The sequence below is a fragment of the Camelus bactrianus genome, unplaced genomic scaffold (genome assembly GCF_048773025.1).
Source record: "Camelus bactrianus isolate YW-2024 breed Bactrian camel unplaced genomic scaffold, ASM4877302v1 HiC_scaffold_11, whole genome shotgun sequence".
NCBI classification, from domain to species: domain Eukaryota; kingdom Metazoa; phylum Chordata; class Mammalia; order Artiodactyla; family Camelidae; genus Camelus; species Camelus bactrianus.
The window spans coordinates 5,001-12,500 of NW_027413886.1; positions in this window are offsets into that span (position 1 = coordinate 5,001).

A 7,500-nucleotide genomic window follows, 5' to 3' on the forward strand; every position below is an offset into this window, starting at 1 on the left:
CAAAGGATCAGTACACTGGAGCTTATCAATTTGGAACAGATCACGTTACTGACACTTGTTGAGCTTGGATTTACGAGTTAGCTTGTTAGCCCAGTAAACTGACACTAAACTTCAGATTTACGAGTTAGCCCAGCAGAACTTAGATCAGTAAACGGACACTTATCACACTTAGATTTGTGACTTTAGCTTGTTAGCCCAGCTGGGCTTTTCCTTTACAAGTCCTCCAGGATCCAAGAAAGCCACGTTGGAAAACAAGTGGTGATTCTGATGGGACAGGAGATCAGTCATTTGGGGGCGAAGGGTGGGGTAGGGAGACATACCAGCCTGTCTGTCTGTTTTCACCCAGTGTGGGAGCCGTCCCAAAGAGATAACTCGAGAAGAGAGAAACAGGGAGTTGACAAAGAACACGTGCAGTGGCGTGCCCTCCCCCCCCCACCCCAGGAGAAGGCCAAGCCAGAAGTCCCTCCGGATGGCGGGTTCCGGACTCCAGCTTCCAGGGGAAGCGATGTTTTTTTCCTCCCCATTTCAGGCCCGGAAGAAGAGGGAGAGGCAGAGTGTCCTTCTCGGGCATCCGCTGTTTCTGAAGCACGCTTGTTGCCAAAAGATCGGCCCCCGTCCCCGACGAGCCCAAGAATCCAGAGACAAGGTCTCGGAGCTTAGAAGCAAAGAGGCCATTTTATCGCTCTGCCGGGCAAAGGGGATTCACAGCAGGCTAGCGTCTTCAAAACTGTGTACCCACCTTGGGGATGGAGTGGGTGGGGTGGTTCTAGAGCCATAGCTCAAACAATCGGGCATCGATCACCATCCACAGAATCGTTTTCTCATCAGAAGACTCAGAATGGTGTCACGATGCCTCCAGGTGACCCATTCTATAGAGGCTGGTGGTTAGATCTCGTTATCTCATAAGCACTCAAGGTGTGGCCTTCTTGGTCACTCAGGCTATTTTGTCAGGTCATTAGTCCCGTGACCGACCTTCTCCTCGGAGAAAGACTCAGAGACCCAGCATGATGATGACTTTCAATGAGTGAAATACAGTAGAAACAGTAAGATCGATAGCTTCCAGTTTCAACAACAGGCCTGGAACCGTGAGCAGCAACCAGTCAGTCAGGACAGTTGACCGTTTTCAGGGCGAGCATAAGAAACCGAATGACACCCCCCCCCAGCAAATGAATGAGTGAATGAATGAATGAATGAATGAATGACCTAATGATCCTCCCCTCCCCCCCCCGCCAAAAAAAGAAGCAATAATCCGTTAGCCTAATTCCGGCCATTTTATTCATCCTCCTTCACCCTGAAGCCCCAGTCACCCACGTGCCACAGTGGTCTGTTTTCTGGTTTCCTCCACCACCCCACCCCCCACCAACCACCACCCCGCCAACATCCCCCCATGCCCAACCACCGCCCCAAGTGTGGGACTGGACGGGGGTGCAGGGGGCTGAGGGGGCGGCAATGGCGGCTTGAGGTGAGGGTGGGGAGTGTTCCGCCCAGATCGTATAGGAAGCTCAAACACAGCTGCAGTACGAGACAAGATGGTAGATTTCTGTGAGTCCTCCCTCCTCTTAAAATCCGTCCTAAGGAGGAGACAGACAGAAAGAGAAACATCACCCTCACTCCCAACGCCTCCTGCGCCCTCGATGCGCCCCAAAACAACAACAAGAAAAACAAAAACAAACACGACCACAAATAAGTCGCTATCCCTGGGGAAGAAGGATTCGATGGCATGGGGATATCATTCTAAAATTCATTCCCTCTTCATCACATTTCATGGAAACCGATTGCAATCTATGAGGCCCTGTGAAGGTAGGGGTTGGGGGGGTAGGGAGGAGGGAGGGAAGTGAAGGGGGGGGAGAGGGAGAGAGGGAGGGAGAGAGAGAGAGAGAGAGAGAGAGAGAGAGAGAGAGAAAGAGCAGAGGAGAGGAGGGATAAAAGGGGAGAGGACAGGAAAGGAGAGGAGGGAAAAGAGGGGAGGGGAGGGGAAATGAGAAGAGGCGAGGGGAGAGGAGAAGAGGGAGAGGAGAGGAGTGGAGGGGAGAAGAGAGGAGTGGAGGGGTGAGGGGGAAGTGGGGAGAACAGGGAAGAGGAGAGGAGGGGAGAGGAGAGGAAAGAGAGACAAGGGAGACAGACAGACACGCATGCGCGCGCGCGCACACACACACACAGAGAATAGCGAAATGGAGAGAGAGGCAGAGAGAGAGAGAGAGAGAGAGAGAGAGAGAGAGAGAGAGACAGACAGACAGACAGACAGACAGACAGACAGACAGACACGGATCTAGGTCAGGGATACTACACATGGGTATTCTTCTGAGTGATTTTATGTGTTTTCTCAATCGCCACCTCTATGGAGATAAAAATCGCTCCCATAAGATGAAGGGAGTCCTTCTGCCACCGCCCACGGCCCCGCCCACCAGCACCGCTTGTGTTTGTCAGGGATTCCAAGCCAAAGCACGTGGAGGAGCGGGAGAGCTTCCTGGCAGCCCAAGGAGGAGGAAAGTCCGGCAGCATGAGAGAGGTGGTTGGCACGGGGAAGCTGGAGGCCGGCTGACGAGAAGATGGGTGAGGGGGCAGGGAGGAGGGTTTCCCAAGTTGGAGAGCCAAGACGAGGGAGGGGAGCTGTCGGTGGCTGCGTTCTGACCCCGACCCCAACCCTGACTGGAGCGGATCCCTGAAAGGAGGCGGTTCGGGCTCTCTGGCCGAGAACGCCCCTCTCTTCCTCTTTGTGCAGAAACACCTTCCGCAGACCGAGAAAGTCCATCCCGAGACCCTCGTCGGAAGAGTCCTTTCCAGACCCATCACGATCCTCCTGGGCCAAGGGGTCCAGGGGATGGGGCGGGGCCTCCATTCGATCCGTCTTCCGTCCGTCCGTCCATCCACAAGATCTTGAACATCCATGTAGGATTCTGGATGGTAGCAGTTTTCCAGGATCCTCGAAATCCTTGTAAGTCCTCTCCTGGCAGATTCGACCCCTAGGTCGTACCGCGCAGCACAGGGCACTAGATTCAGTCCCTCGGGACGAGGGTTCCTGAAAAAGACCAGGAAAAAGAAGAACAGAATCACTATGGTGTGCACCAGCCAGAAACCAGCACCACCTTGTCACTCGAACAGACTTGCAAAAGGCGGGGTAGGGAGAGAAAGTCATAGGATGGCTACCATCCCTCCCACCCCCACCCCACACGCCAAGCCCCAGACCATCGTCATCCCTGCTCCCCCTCCCCTCCCCTTTCCTCTCCCTTCCCCCTCCCCCTCCCCCTCCCCTCCATCGACGCCCGCCTCCCGCTTGTACCCCACTCCTCTGAACCCAGCACCACCCACCCCAGCCTGGACGGGCTCGGCTCAGATCGGCTCGGCCCGGCTCGGCTCGGCCCGGCCCGGCCCGGCCCGGCCCGGCCCGGCCCGTCCGTCCGGTCGACTTCTTCGCAGGGTCTAAAATAGCGCCCGGCCGACAGGCAGGTGGCACATGGCACATGGCACATGGCAGGGGAGCGAGCGGGACGGTTCGGGATCTCTGGGTGGCAGGGACACGCGGCCGGACAACCAGGAGCACGGACGGCCTGGCGTGCGTTTCTCCGCTCGGGGGGGCCTCGACCAGAGACCGTGGTACGGGGAACGGGGACACACACACACCACACACACACCACACACACACACCACACACACCACACAGACACAGACACACAGACACACAGACACACAGACACACACACACACACACACACACACACACACACACACAGACACACACACACACCCCTTCACCCCCACCCCCAAACCTCTGACAGCTTTCGTTTGTTTTCGGCCGACCGTCCCTCGATGAGGTACGAGTGCCTTGGCTGGGGCTGGGGGGGGGGGTGGAGTTCCTCCCTCCACAACGACCCCACACGGGCTCTGTTCTGGTCACCCGAGTCCTCTTCCAAGTCAGACCACAGGCCTCCATCACCCGGCGCGAGCACTCGGGGAAACAGTCACCATCCTCATCGCTCCGCTCCACCTCTACACGTGAAGAACTGTTCCCAGCCCACGCCACTCCACCCCACCCCACGCCCCGATGCCACCCACCGCAGTGGAGAGAAACGAGACGAATCCACAGACGTGCATCAATCCGATGAAGAAAACGACGGCCCTATTCCAAGGAAGCATGGATATCTAGGTAGGAGATTCATCGAGTACTATGGAGGCGGTGGGAAAGGGGGGGGTTGCGGTGGGGAGGGTCTAGAGATCAGGCAGTACAGCCCATGCTTAGCATGCAAAAAATAAAGGTCCAGGGTTCAATCCCCAGCACCTACTCTTCAAAAATAACCCGAGAAGAAGCAAGAAGGACGCTCGTAGCTCACCCTCTCCCACAAATACACCAAAACTCACATCGACGGACCCACTCGGCCAATCAGACCACCTGCGGAACTCCGACAGAACACCGCCCTCTTCGAAAGACAAAGACGCCCAAAATCTGGTAGGAGAAAAGGAGAAAAGAAAGAGTCAAAAGCAAAACAGTGCGGGAGGGACCGGCAGAGGAGGAATAGGGCTCGTTCGCCAGACCTCCCCGTCTCCAACGGAGAGGCCGACGGGACGGTGGGGGAGCCTCCGAGTCTCAGATCTGCCCGGAGCGCCCCTTGACCGACCGACCCAAGTGAAACGGGCACAGAGGGTCCCCGCGACACCCAGCCCGAGTCGCAGGCCGGCAGCCGGGGGCCGGGACAGGCCGCACGAGCCGGGCAGAGGACCGTGGCGGCGGCACCACGCGCCGTGGCCGGGAGGGGATACAGAGCAGAACAACCCGCCCCCCCAACCCGTCCATTACGGGGAAAGAAAGGCAAAGCAACACGGCCGGTGTGCCCTGGGGAGAGGGGCGCCGTAGCCTCCATCTCCTCAGACCTGCGGCGCCATCACCGGCCCTTCTCGCGAGAAGAGAGGCGGGGCGCAGCCACAGCCGCCATAGCCCCTGGCGCGCGGCGCGCAGCGCGCGGGCGGGGGCGGGAGCGGGGGCGGGGCCGAGACTCGAATCCGCACCCGGGGGCTCTGCAACCTCCTAGGCAGGACTGAGACTCGTTTTCAGCCTGAGGCAGATATTATATATCTGCCCCGGTACCTCAGAGAACTCGCGCCACCAAGACTAAGAAGGAGCCGAGTTTTGGAATGCAGCAGGGGCGGGGCGGTTCCACGGTCTTCCCCGAGCCCACCTACGGAGAGGAGCGCCGACCCGAGGCGGAGCACACAGCCGCACAGAGCAGCGGAGCGACCGGCGCCGGGAGAGGGCAGGCGGCCAGCCACCCTCCCTCCTTCCCGGCAGGAACGCAGCATCCGACCGCGGTGCCAGGAGGGGGCGCGATCTACTTGCCCACAGGCACCGAGGGCAGCACAGACGAGGGCGCCGACAGAGGGCCCGCGGAAACAGCAAGCTGAGTTCACGAAACAGGGCGACGACAGAAAGACTTCTCGGTGAAACCGTTAAGAGCGCACCGTCTCCAGGAGAACACATCCTTTTTTTTTTTTTTTTTTCCTCTTTTTTTTTTTTCTTTTCCTTTTTCTTTTTTAATCTCTTTTATATCGGTTTTACCTTCTGTTACCCTTTTAACCTTTACTTTTGAACAGTCGTATACGTTTACGGTTTTAATCCCTTTTAAATGTTTCATTTCAAGTCTTTTCATTATTATTATTTTTAAACATCCACCCCCTTCCCTTTTTCATTCTCTTGGTTTTGATCTCCTGTTACTGGTTATTCACAGGTTTCAAATATTGTTTCTCGATTTTTTTCCTCCTTTTTATTAAGGTTATTAAAAGACGTCTCAACTCGATCGCTATTCTGCTTCCACTTACTCTTCTATTCATGATTACACACTGTCTTCAAACCTTTTCTTTCTCCCGTCTTTTAAAATCCTCTGTTTTATCTTTTGTTAAAATCTGTTCTATTTCCGATTACCTTTTAAAAATTTACTTTTGAAACAATTGTATATTATTTTCTGATCTTTTCTATTTGTTTTTAAAGGCTTTTAGAAGACGTCTCAGCTCAATTGCTATTCTGCTTCAACTTGCTCTTCTATTATTGATCGTACACTGTTTTCAAACCTTTTTTTCTCCATTCTTTTAACATCCTGCCCCCACCCCCTCTCTCCCTCTCCCCCTCTGTCTCTGTCTCTGTCTCTCTCTCTCTCCCCCTATCCCCCTCTCTCTTTTAAAGTTTTATGCCTGCCTAGGCTTTCGATAAATACATAAACTCCTTAAGGACACCAATAGATAACTGATACTCCTTAAGCCACAGTGCCAGAGAGATAGGAGCATTATGAAGAAGCAGAGGAACCACTCCCAATTAAAAGAGCCAGAGAAATTCCCTGAAAGCACGATCCATGAAATAGACGTGGATGGCCTGCTCGATCAAGATTTCCAAAAAGGAGTGATCCAAGTCCTGAAGGAACTCCAAGAGATAGTGTTGAGAGATATACTATACGTCAAAAACGAAATCGAAGCTATAAAGAAGAGTCAAGGAGAACTGGTCCACTCATTGGCTGAAATGAGAACTGGTCTAAAGGCTGTCCAAAGCAGGCTAGATCACGCAGAGGAACGAATAAGTGGCCTAGAAGGCAGGACAACAGAAAGAACCCAATCAGAACAGCTGAGAGAAAAACCAATAAAGAACAACGAAAACCATCTTAGGGACCTAAGGGACCCTCGAAAGCGTGCCCATCTACGCACAATAGGGGTTCCAGAAGGGGAAGAAAGAACCAAGGGGACCGAAAAGATATTCGAAGAAAGCATGACTGAAAATTTCCCAAATCTAAAGAAGGAATCAGATATCCAAGTCCAGGAGGCTCAGAGGGTACCCAACAGAAAGAACTCAAACAGGCCCACACCGAGACATAGGCTAATCAAGATGGCCAGAGTCAAGGATAAAGCAATGATCCTAAACGCCTTTAGGCAAGAGAAAAACAGAGTGAGTTTCAAGGGAACCCCCATAAGGCTCTCAGCGGATTTCTCTACACAAACACTACAGGCCAGAAGGGAGTGGCAAGATCTATTGAAATTCTTGAATGAAAAACAAAACAAAACAAAACAAAACAAAACAGACAAAAAGAAGCAGCCTAGGGTACTCTATCCAGCAAAGCTATCCTTTAGAATAGAAGGGGAGGTAAAGAACTTCACAGACAAGCAAAAACGAAAAGAGTTTAGCAACACTGAACCCATGCTAAAAGAAACATCAACAGGTCTACTCTAAATAGAGAAGAAGGAGGATGGTACAAAAATGAGACCACTCATCACCGGAAAGGTGATCACTACCATTCATTCCAAACGGAATAAACACAAAATTGTAAAAAGAAGACATCTAAACCATTAAGAGTGGCAGAGGGAAGCAAGAAAATAATAGAGACTTTTTTTTCCCCCCCTTCTCCTTCCTTTCTTTCTCTTTAGGATGGGTTTGAGATTCTATTACTATCTGTTTCATACAAACAGTTATAGCCATAGGTGAATAGACTTCCAAACAGGGTCAACCGAACTCCAAAACGTACAAGTGAG